This window comes from Elephas maximus, chromosome 3 (assembly GCF_024166365.1).
Source record: "Elephas maximus indicus isolate mEleMax1 chromosome 3, mEleMax1 primary haplotype, whole genome shotgun sequence".
In the NCBI taxonomy this organism is placed as follows: Eukaryota; Metazoa; Chordata; class Mammalia; order Proboscidea; family Elephantidae; genus Elephas; species Elephas maximus.
In genome coordinates this window covers 128,142,351-128,152,695 of record NC_064821.1, presented here as the reverse complement: position 1 = coordinate 128,152,695, position 10,345 = coordinate 128,142,351, and positions in this window count along the sequence as shown.

Below are 10,345 nucleotides of genomic sequence, written 5' to 3'. Positions count from 1 at the left end.
ACTATTGTGGAGTTGATGCCAACTCATAATGAACCTATAGGACAGAGTAGAACTGCCCCATAAGGCTTCCAAGGCTATAATCTTTATGGAACCAAACTGCCACATCTTTCTTCCAAGAATGGTTGATGGGTTCAACCACCAACCTAGACGGCACCCGAGTGCTTACGACTGCTCCACCAGGGCTCCTGCTATTTGCATATTAGGGCATTAAAATATTATAAACATAAGGACATTATTGTTCAGTTAAGTTTTCATAATTTTAAAGATAAATAGGATCCTAACTTTCTTCCATGAGAAAGATAATGAACAAGCTGTTTAATAAATGAAGAAAAAAAGGATGAAGAAAGAAAGTGAAGAAGGGGAAAGAAAGAAGGGGAGGAAGAAATGAAGGCAGACAGAGAAAAGAAAAAGAATTAAACTGCATAATATCAAAAATAATAGGTAGAAAATACAAAAAGTAAAAAAAGGGAAAGTAGGGCAAGAAGGAAAGAAGAAAAAGAGAAAGAGATAGGGCTATTTATTTCCACTGCTCTTGTCCTGCTTTAGCTGTTCTGGTCATGATTTCTTCCTTATAGGGCCATGGCTTCTGTCCTCTGCTCATTTCTCAAGTCTCTAGCTCTCAACCAGGCTCTGATAACCCTGTCTCCTTACTTAGCCTCTTCAGGCTAATGCCTTAGCTAATGGTGTCTCTTTATTTCTAGTTCCTTAGTGTCTCAGCGAAGTCAGTGGGTAGTCGAAATGGTTAACACACTCTGTTGCTAACCAAAACGTTGGAGATTTGAGTCCACCCAGAGGCACCTCAGAAGAAAGACCTGGTGGCTTACTTCAAAAAGTCAGCTAGTGGTACTGAAAGAATGTGGCATGCCCTGTGGAGCACAGTTCTACTTTGGCACACATGGGGTCACCATGACTTTGAATTGACTCCACGGTAACTAGTTTTTAGTTTCTCAACATTCCTTGTTGGTTCCCTTAATTTTGCCCACGCAAAATTCTTTAAGAAGCCTCTCAAAAGCCTGGTTGACCATGATGATTCCTCCTGGGACATGGATGATAAAGCCATTGGGATGTGCAGCACCAGAAAGTGCCGTGCAAATCATAGTCTCTGTGAGTGGCACTCCTTAAGTTGTGCCTTGAACAACTCTCACGGTTTTATACAACATTCAGAATATAGCACAAAAGAAAAACAAAACCTGTAAACAATAGAATGAATAAATAAAATTCTATCAACTAATAAATAAATTGCTACAAAACAATGTTAATGAATAATCTGCAACTGCATCAACATGGATGAATCTCCCCCCCCCAAAAAAAGAGTTGGTTTAAGAAACAATCTACCCATTTTAAAAAGTGATTTCCACTTATTTAAGTTCAGTAATATATGTTGTTGTTGTTGTTAGGTGTCATTGATCCATTTCCAACTCACAGAGACCTTACGCACAACAAAATTAAATAATATCTGGTTCTGTGCCATATATATAATGCAATTTGTTTTAATGTATTTTAAAATTACAATTTCAGCATACCACATAAAGAGAAGCAGGAAGTAGTTAATTCAAAATTGAGAATAATAATTATCTATGAATTTGGGAGTCAGATGTTATCAAGATGGGAAACTTTGAAGTCTTCAAGGTATTGGACATATCCTACATTTGGTTTTGTTAGGTGCTGTCCAGTCTGTTCCAACTCATATTGACCCTATGTACAACAGAAGAAAAACACTGTCCAGTCCTGCCCCATTCTCACAATCACTGTTATGCTTGAGCCCATTGTTGCAGCCCTGTGTCATTCCATCTCGTTGGGGTCTTCCTCTTTTTAGCTGACTCTCTGCTCTACCAAGTATGAAGTCCTTCTCCAAGGACTGTTGCCTCCTATAGCATGTCCAAAGTATGTGAGACGAGGTCTGGCCATCCTTGCTTCTAAGAAGCATTCTGGCCATACTTCCTCCAAGACAGATTTGTTCCTTTTTCTAGCAGTACATGGTACTTTCAACATTTTTTGCTAACACCATAATTCAAAAGCATCAATTCTTCTTCAGTCTTCCTTTTTCATTGTCCAGCTTTCACGTGCATATGAGACAATTGAAAACACCATGGCTTGGGTCAGGCACACCTTAGTCCTTAAAGTGATAAAAAAGTGATACCTTTGATTTTTAACACTTTAAAGAGGTCCTTTGCAGCAGATTTCCTAATGCAATGCATCTTTTGATTTCTTGACTGCTACTTCCATGAGTGTTGAATGTGGACCCAAGTAAAATGAAATCCTTGACTAGTTCAATATTTTCTCTTTTCATCAAGATGTTACTTATTGGTCTGCTTGTGAGGATTTTTGTTTTCTTTATGTTGAAGTGTAATCCATACTGAAGGCTGTGGTCATTGTTCTTCATCAATAAGTGCTTCAAGTCCTCTTCACTTTCAGCAAGCAAGGTTGTGTCATCTGCATATTACAGGTTGTTAATGAATCTTCATCCAATTCTGTTGGAACATTCTTCTTTATATAGTCCTGCTTTTCAGATTATTTTCTCAGCGTAGAGATTGAATGAGTATGGTGAAAGGATACAACCCTGACACACACCTTTCTTGACTTTAAACCACATAGTATCCACTTCTTCTGTTCGAACAACTACCTCTTGGTTTAAGTACAGGTTCCTCATGACCACAATTAAGTGTTCTAGAATTTCTATTCTTTGCAATATTATCCATGATTTGTTATGATCCACAGAGTCTTTGTATAGTCAATAAAACACAGGTAAACATCTTTCTGGTATTCTCTGCTTTCAGCCAGGATCCATCTGACATCAGCAATGATATCCCTTGTTCCACACCCTCTTCTGAATTCAGCTTGAATTTTGGATAGTTCCTTGTAGATGTACTGCTGCAGCTGCTTTTGAATGGACTTCTGCAAAATTTTACTTCTGTGTGATATTACTGATATTGTTCAATAATTTCCACTTTCTGGTAGCTCATCTTTCTTTGGAATGGGCATAAATATAGATCTCTTCTGTCAGTTGGCCAGGTAGCTGTTTTCCAAATTTCTTGCATAGACGAGTGAGTGTTTCCAGTGCTGCATCTGTTTGTTGAAACACCTCACTTGGTATTCTGTCTATTCCTGGAAATTCATTTTTTGCCAGTGCCTTCAGTGCAGCTTGGATCTCTTCCTTCAGTACCATTGGTTCTTGGTCATATACTATCTCCTGGTTGAATGTCAATCAATCCTTTTTGGTACAGTGACTCTGTGCATTCCTTCAGTCATCTTTTGATGCTTCCTGCATCATTTAATATTTTCCCCCTAGAACCTCTCAATGTTGCAACTTGAGGCTTGAATTTTTCTTCAGTTCTTCCAGCTGGAAAAATGCTGGACATGTTCTCCTCTTTTGCTTTTCTAATGCCAGGTTTTTGCACACTCATTTTAATATTTTGTTTTCTAGAGCCACCTTCTGAAATCTTTTGTTCAGCTCTTTTGCTTCATCACTTCTTCCATTCAAATTAGCTACTCAATATTCAAGAGCAAGTTTCAGTGTCTCTTTGGACATCCATTTCGGTCTTTTCTTTCTTTCCTGTCTTTTTAATGACCTCTTTCTTTCTTTCTTTCTTTCTTTCTTTCTTTCTTTCTTTCTTTCTTTCTTTCTTTCTTTCTTTCTTTCTTTCTTTCTTTCTTTCTTTCTTTCTTTCTTTCTTTCTTTCTTTCTTTCTTTCTTTCTTTCTTTCTTTCTTTCTTTCTTTCTTTCTTTCTTTCTTTCTTTCTTTCTTTCTCTCTTTCTCTCTTTCTCTCTTTCTCTCTTTCTCTCTTTCTCTTCTTTCTCTCTTTCTCTCTTTCTCTCTTTCTCTCTTTCTCTCTTTCTCTCTTTCTCTCTTTCTCTCTTTCTCTCTTCTCTCTCTCTCTCTCTCTCTCTCTCTCTCTCTCTCTCTCTCTCTCTCTCTCTTTCTCTCTCTCTCTCTCTCTTTCTCTCTTTCTCGCTCTCTCTTCCCTCCCTCCCTCCCTCCCTCCCTCCCTCCCTCCCTCCCTCCCTCCCTCCCTCCCTCCCTCCCTCCCTCCCTCCCTCCCTCCCTCCCTCCCTTTCCTTCATTCTTTCTTTCTTTCTTTCAACAGTCTACAAAGCTTTGTTCATATGAGCTTTTCCTTAATTGTGCTTCAAGTGAAAATTTACAGCTCAGGTTAGTTTCTCATACAAAATTTATACACATATTTTTATGTGATGCCAGTTGCTATCCCTATACTATGTCAGCACACTCCTTTCCACAATAGATCTTCTGTGTCCATTCAGTCAGCTACTGTCCCTTTCTGCCTTCTCATTTCACCTCCAGAAAGAATCTGCCTATTTAGTCTCATATATCTACTTGAATTAAGAAGGACACTCTTCACAAGTATCATTTTATGTCTTATAGCCCAGTCTGATCTTTGTCTGAAGAGTTGGCTTCAGGAATGGTTTTAGTTCTGGGTCAACAGGGAATTCAGGGGCCATGTCTTCTGGTGTTCCTCCAGTCTCAGTCTGATCTTTTTACTAGAATTTGACTTCTGCACCCTACTTTTTTCCTGCCCCATCAGGGACTCTAGGTTGTATTCCCGGTCAGGACAGCCATTGGTGGTAGCCAGGCACCATCTAGTTTATGGTCTCCAGTTTATGTGGCCCCTTTTGTTTCCTGGGCTAATATTTTCTTGTGTCTTTGCTGTTCTTCATTCTCCTTTGCTCCAGGTAGGTTGGAACCAGTTCATGCATTTTAGACCCTAAATGCCACTCACCAAAGTGGGATGCAGAATGACCTCTTGCTTTCTTCATGTATGTTGTCCTTGATGTCAATCCACAACTCATTCTCCTGGTCTTTGGTTATTTGTGTTCAGTGTGTCAAATCTATTCTTGAGATGGTCTCTAAATTTGAGTGGAATATACTCAAGGTCGTACTTTGGCTCTAGTGGATTTGTTCTTATTTTCTTCAGCTTCAACTTGAACTTGCATATGAGCAATTGATGGTCTTATCCACAGTCAGCTCCTGGCCTTGTTCTGACTGTTGATACTGAGCTTCTCCATTGTCTCTTTCTACAGATGCAGTCGATTTGATTCTATATTCACATGATATTATATTTATTTTTATTTGAATATATATTTAATACATTAATATGTATTATAGGTGCTTCTTATATGTGAAATATACCATATTTTTCACAATTGAAAATTCTAAGTAAAGTACTTTTTACAATTAAGAAAAACTTAGAAAAATAAACATTTTTCAACCTCTTCTCCAAGTTATCTGTTTATCACACTAAATTTCCCTAAATTGTTCAAGCATTTTGTACAACTTGATAGCTGTATGCTTCATCATACTAATTTTTCTCTGTTTGTCACATTCCCTATTAAAATTAAAAAGTATTTTTTTAAGTATGTAAGCAACAAGATAAAAAGTGTTTATAATTTAAAACTGTCACCTAATTAACTAGACTTTCTTGTTGTTGAGTACTGTTAATTTCAACTCATAGTGACCCCTCTGTGAGAGTAGAACTGCCCACAAGGTTTCTAGGCTGTAATCTTTATGGGAGCAGATCACCAGGTCGATCTTTCAGTTAGCAGCCAAAACCATTAACAGTTGGGCCACTAGGGTATACCTAAATTTACGTTCATTTTTTCTTCTATAAGATTGGTAAATTTCTTTAGAATATGCCTTTTTGGTAACCATTAAAAAACTTATTGTCAACCTGGTGTAGCTGCTATGGGAGGCACAATTTAAGCTATAATTTTTAATTTGTTTATGGAAAGTTTCTCCTATAACTTAGAAGTTAATAAAGACAACAAGAATGATTGCAAAAACACTGATCCAAAACTAAGGGTCAACTTGCTAAATTGTAATATTAACTTGATTTTATGTGTTTTTGTATGTGTTGCCTATTTTTATATCTATTAAAGGCATTGCCATTGCTTTCACTCCATGTAAGTTTAAAAGACACCCATCTCAAATATGCATATGTATGTCAATATAGTGAAGGTTCTGAAGGATTAATTTATAGGACATAGAAAATATAAAACCATCAACTAACAATTTTCAGAAACAAATATCCCCAAAAAATTCCAGTATAATGCCACATGGCAAATCATAAAATGACTCAACTAATTGTGTGTGTGTGCGTGCATGTATAATTTATAAATTTTTTCAATGTAAATTATTGAAAATAGGAGAGGAAAGGGATGAATTCAGTGAATGTATTGTAAACTACTCTGGAGCCTGAATTGCTTAGTTGGAACAGTTATAACTCAGTTGCACATAAATTGGCTTCTTTCCGTATATGTAATCACTGATAAAGGAGCCCTGGTGGAGCAGTGGTTTAAGCCAATGGCTGCTAACTGAAATATCTGCTCTGCAGGAGAAAGATGTGGCAATAATAAAGTTGTTTTGAGCATTTGAGTTTGTACACAGAAATGCACAGGACAATGTGAAGCATGTATGGCGGCCACTATTCTGGGGACTTAATGAGTCTTCATTTCCTCCTCCCTGTCCCTTTAGTACTGTGAACCTGTGATGTTCTTATATTCTTACATTTGGAAGAAACCTTAGAGCTCATTCACTTCTACTAATTCTGTTTCTTATCCCCACATAGCATGTATACAGTATTCCAAATGGTGAAAATCTCAATATATATTCATGGAAATAGTCTTAATTTCATAATCCATAAAAATGTATTGACAGCTCATATAAAACTGGTAGAATTAGAAAACAATGTTTTCTTATTCATAAATATGGATAAAGGTATTTGAAATGAAGAATGCTTATTTTTTTCCAGAGGAAGCAACTTCATAGCAGGGTGCTCAAGATGCTGGGAGCAAGCAGAGTGCTGTTAAACTATATTAGTGATCTAGAGAATGTAATAGATAGTGAGGTGTTAAATTTCTGCTGATTATCCAACGTTTTTTAGGTTAGTGAAAAAACGTGCAAGATTATGAGGAAATCCAGAAGGATCTAATTAAACTGGGTGATTGGGCAATGTGATGACAGATTAAATTTAGTACAGATAAGTGCAAGGTAATGCATATTGGGAAACATAATTTAAACTTTACAGGCACACTGATGGGTTCTGAATTAGCCTGAACCTCTTAGGGAAAACATTTAGAAGTCATTATGGATAGTTCAATGAGAAAGCTGCTCAATGTGCAAGAGCATTTAAAATAGCCAGTGGAACCCTTGTAAGTATTAATTTGAGCGTGTGGAATAAGATGAAAACTATTAACATGAAATTACTTGAATCAATGGTATTCTCACATTTGGCTATATTTCTTTTAGATATTTTATCAGAAAACACTAAGGACTAATTGACAATGTGTTCAATTGTTAAATTAGAAGTGGACAAATAGGTTGTGCATTTGTTTAGGGATATAACAGCAGCATGACACAGAATTAAATAGCAGAAAAAATAATGGATCTTTCAGCAAAAATCTGCACTGGACAGTATTTTTCAATATGTACTAAAATATGAGAAAAAGAAAACACTGGGAAAGCTAAACCCTACTTTTAACAGACGTGCCTTTAATGTGACTCAAAATCAATCTGTAATTCACTACTGAAGTAAGCCATTGATACAAATAGCTCAGCAAAATTCACAAGGATTACGTATTTATGTGACTATGAATAATATTTGCAGCTACAAATATTATTCACCAAGTTCGGATATCACAGCATGTTATCAATCCATCTGCTTCAGGGTTTACCAAAATCATATAGGAAGGTCAGAGAAAATTGGTTTTTCTGCATTTGAAAATGTAATTAAAAAATAACTAGAATCACAATTTAACAACTTGGTCATTACAGGTAATTCCTTACTTATGATTGTTGTAAATTGGTTTTGACTTTAAGTTGAATGTATCAATTTTTTTAAGTTTTCATTATTATTGCCTTTTGTTATAAATATCTCTTTATAAATCTGATCTTTATTTGTCTTTGGGGGTTGGCATGAGAATGATAACATCAGCAAATTTTATGCTGCAACACTGTATGTAGTATATGTTATTAAGGATAAGATGGAAAAACAAAAAAGGACAGCCATAAGTGGGTTTCATCATAACCTGAATATAAGGTAAATCAGAGACTACTTTGTATGTCATTTATTTTAAAGAAACTACCTTAGATGCCAATTATATGAAATCTATAATTGTTAAGGGAGAAAGATGTGACAATCTGCTTCTGTAAAGAATACAGCCTTGGAACTGTCCCAAGGGACAGTTCTACTCTGCTCTGTAGGATTGCTATGAGTTGGAAACAACTGAATGGCAAAAGATTTAGAGGTTTTTTTGGTTTATAATTGTTTAAAAAATAGCAACGTGCCCTGATATATAAGAAATGAATTTCCCAAGGCAGTCATTGCCCAAATAAGTCATAGGCATCTTGAGAAAAATTTTAATAGAATAATAACTAAAAACATAACTGTTAAAATTATATTACCATTATACCAAAAAACCAAATCCATTGCCATTGAGTCTATTCCAATTCACAGCAACTGTATAGGACAGAGTAGAACTGCCCCATAGAGTTTTTGAGGAGTGCTGGTGGATTTGAACTGCTGGTCTTTTGATTAGTAGCCATAGCTCTTAACCTCTGTGCCACCAGGTCTCCATTAGCATTATAGTTATGATTTATTCTTTCAATAAATATGTACTGAGCCATTACTTTGTTCCAGGAAGCATAGAGGGCACTGAGGATATAGAATAAATAAGACCTTGGTCCCTGATCTTCAATTCAATTAGCATGTCATCAGACATAAAGTAGAATATAAGCAAGTCATTTAAAATACTTACATACATACATTATGTTGTTGTTCTTGTTAGGTTCCAAACCATAGCGACCTTATGCACAAAAGAATGAAACACTGCTGGGTCCTGCGTCATCCTCACGATCGTTGTTATGTTTGAGTCCATTGTTGCAGCCACTGTGTCAATCTATCTCGTTGAAGGTTTTCCTCTATTTCGCTGATCCTCTATCAAGCATGATGTCTTTCTCCAGGGACTGATAACTCCTGATATCTGTTCTAAGACAGATTTGTTCGTTCTTTTGGCAGCCATGGTACATTCAATATTCTTCACCAACACCATGATTCAAAGGCATCAGTTCTACTTTGGCCTTCCTTATTCATTGTCCAGCTTTTGCATGCATATGAACAGATTGAAAACACCATGGCTTGGGTCAGGGGAACTTTAGTCTTCCAGGTGACATCTTTGCTTTAAAGAGGTTTTTTGCAGCAGGTTTGTCCAGTGCAACGTGTCTTTTGATCTCCTGACTGCTGCCTCCGTGGGCATTGATTGTGATTCCAAGTAAAATGAAATCCCTGACAACTTCAATCTTTCCCCCATTTATCATGATGTTGTTTATTGGTCCAGCTGTGAGGATTTTTGTTTTCTTTATGTTGAGATGTAATTCATACCAAAGGGGGACTTCCATTACAGATGCTGTGATGAAATATTTTTACAGAAGAGCTGAGATATAATGAATGACCAGTCAAACCTCCTTTGGAGAAGAATATCTCTCCACCACTCCCAGCCCTTCACTTTTCCTTTGTATATGTTCTGGACTAGCTGCAGGATGAAGTTGATTGAAAGGTATGGGGGTTCCATACCAAATACAGGAATCCCTGTCAATTTTCTCTCAATTTTTAAAAATAAATTTTAGAATAGTAGAGTTACAGAGAAGTTCCAAGGCAGTACAGAGAGTTCCCATATATCCCACATCCAGTTTCTGCTATTATTAACACTTGGCGCTAGTACAATTGTCATAACTAGCAAATCAATAGTAATGCATATTGTTAAAGTCCACACTTTGTTTAGATTTTCTTAGTTTTTATGTAATGTCATTTACATATAAGACAAACATTTGACTAACTGATGTTAGATATGAACCATACCTAACCATTCCGGCTTATGTACAAATTTGACTTGAAGGTAGACTTAGGAACAGAACTCGTTCATAATCCAGATACTGCCTGTATATAATATGGTGTTCACACAATTTCTAAATTTCATAAGACCCTATTTCTCAGAATGCATCATGAATATTAAGCAACACATGACTGTATTCTCTTCTAGGAGCCTGGTAGAGGTTGACGTTATGTTCAGTACATATCCCACTTAATTTGGTGTTTCATTCCTGAAAATCAAACACTTTCTGTAAAAATGCTACTTGGAAGCCAGTTTCTTTTTTTTTTTTTATTTTCCTTTCTTCCTTTCCCATTATTATAATGTTTATGTCAATCATAAACACCCAATCACAAAACCCAAGTTTCTAAATGTGAAAGTGGTATGCCATAAAATATGTATATATGTAAACAAAACATCATATTAGGAAGTAAATGCTTAAAACAATCACTTACTGGTAAGTAA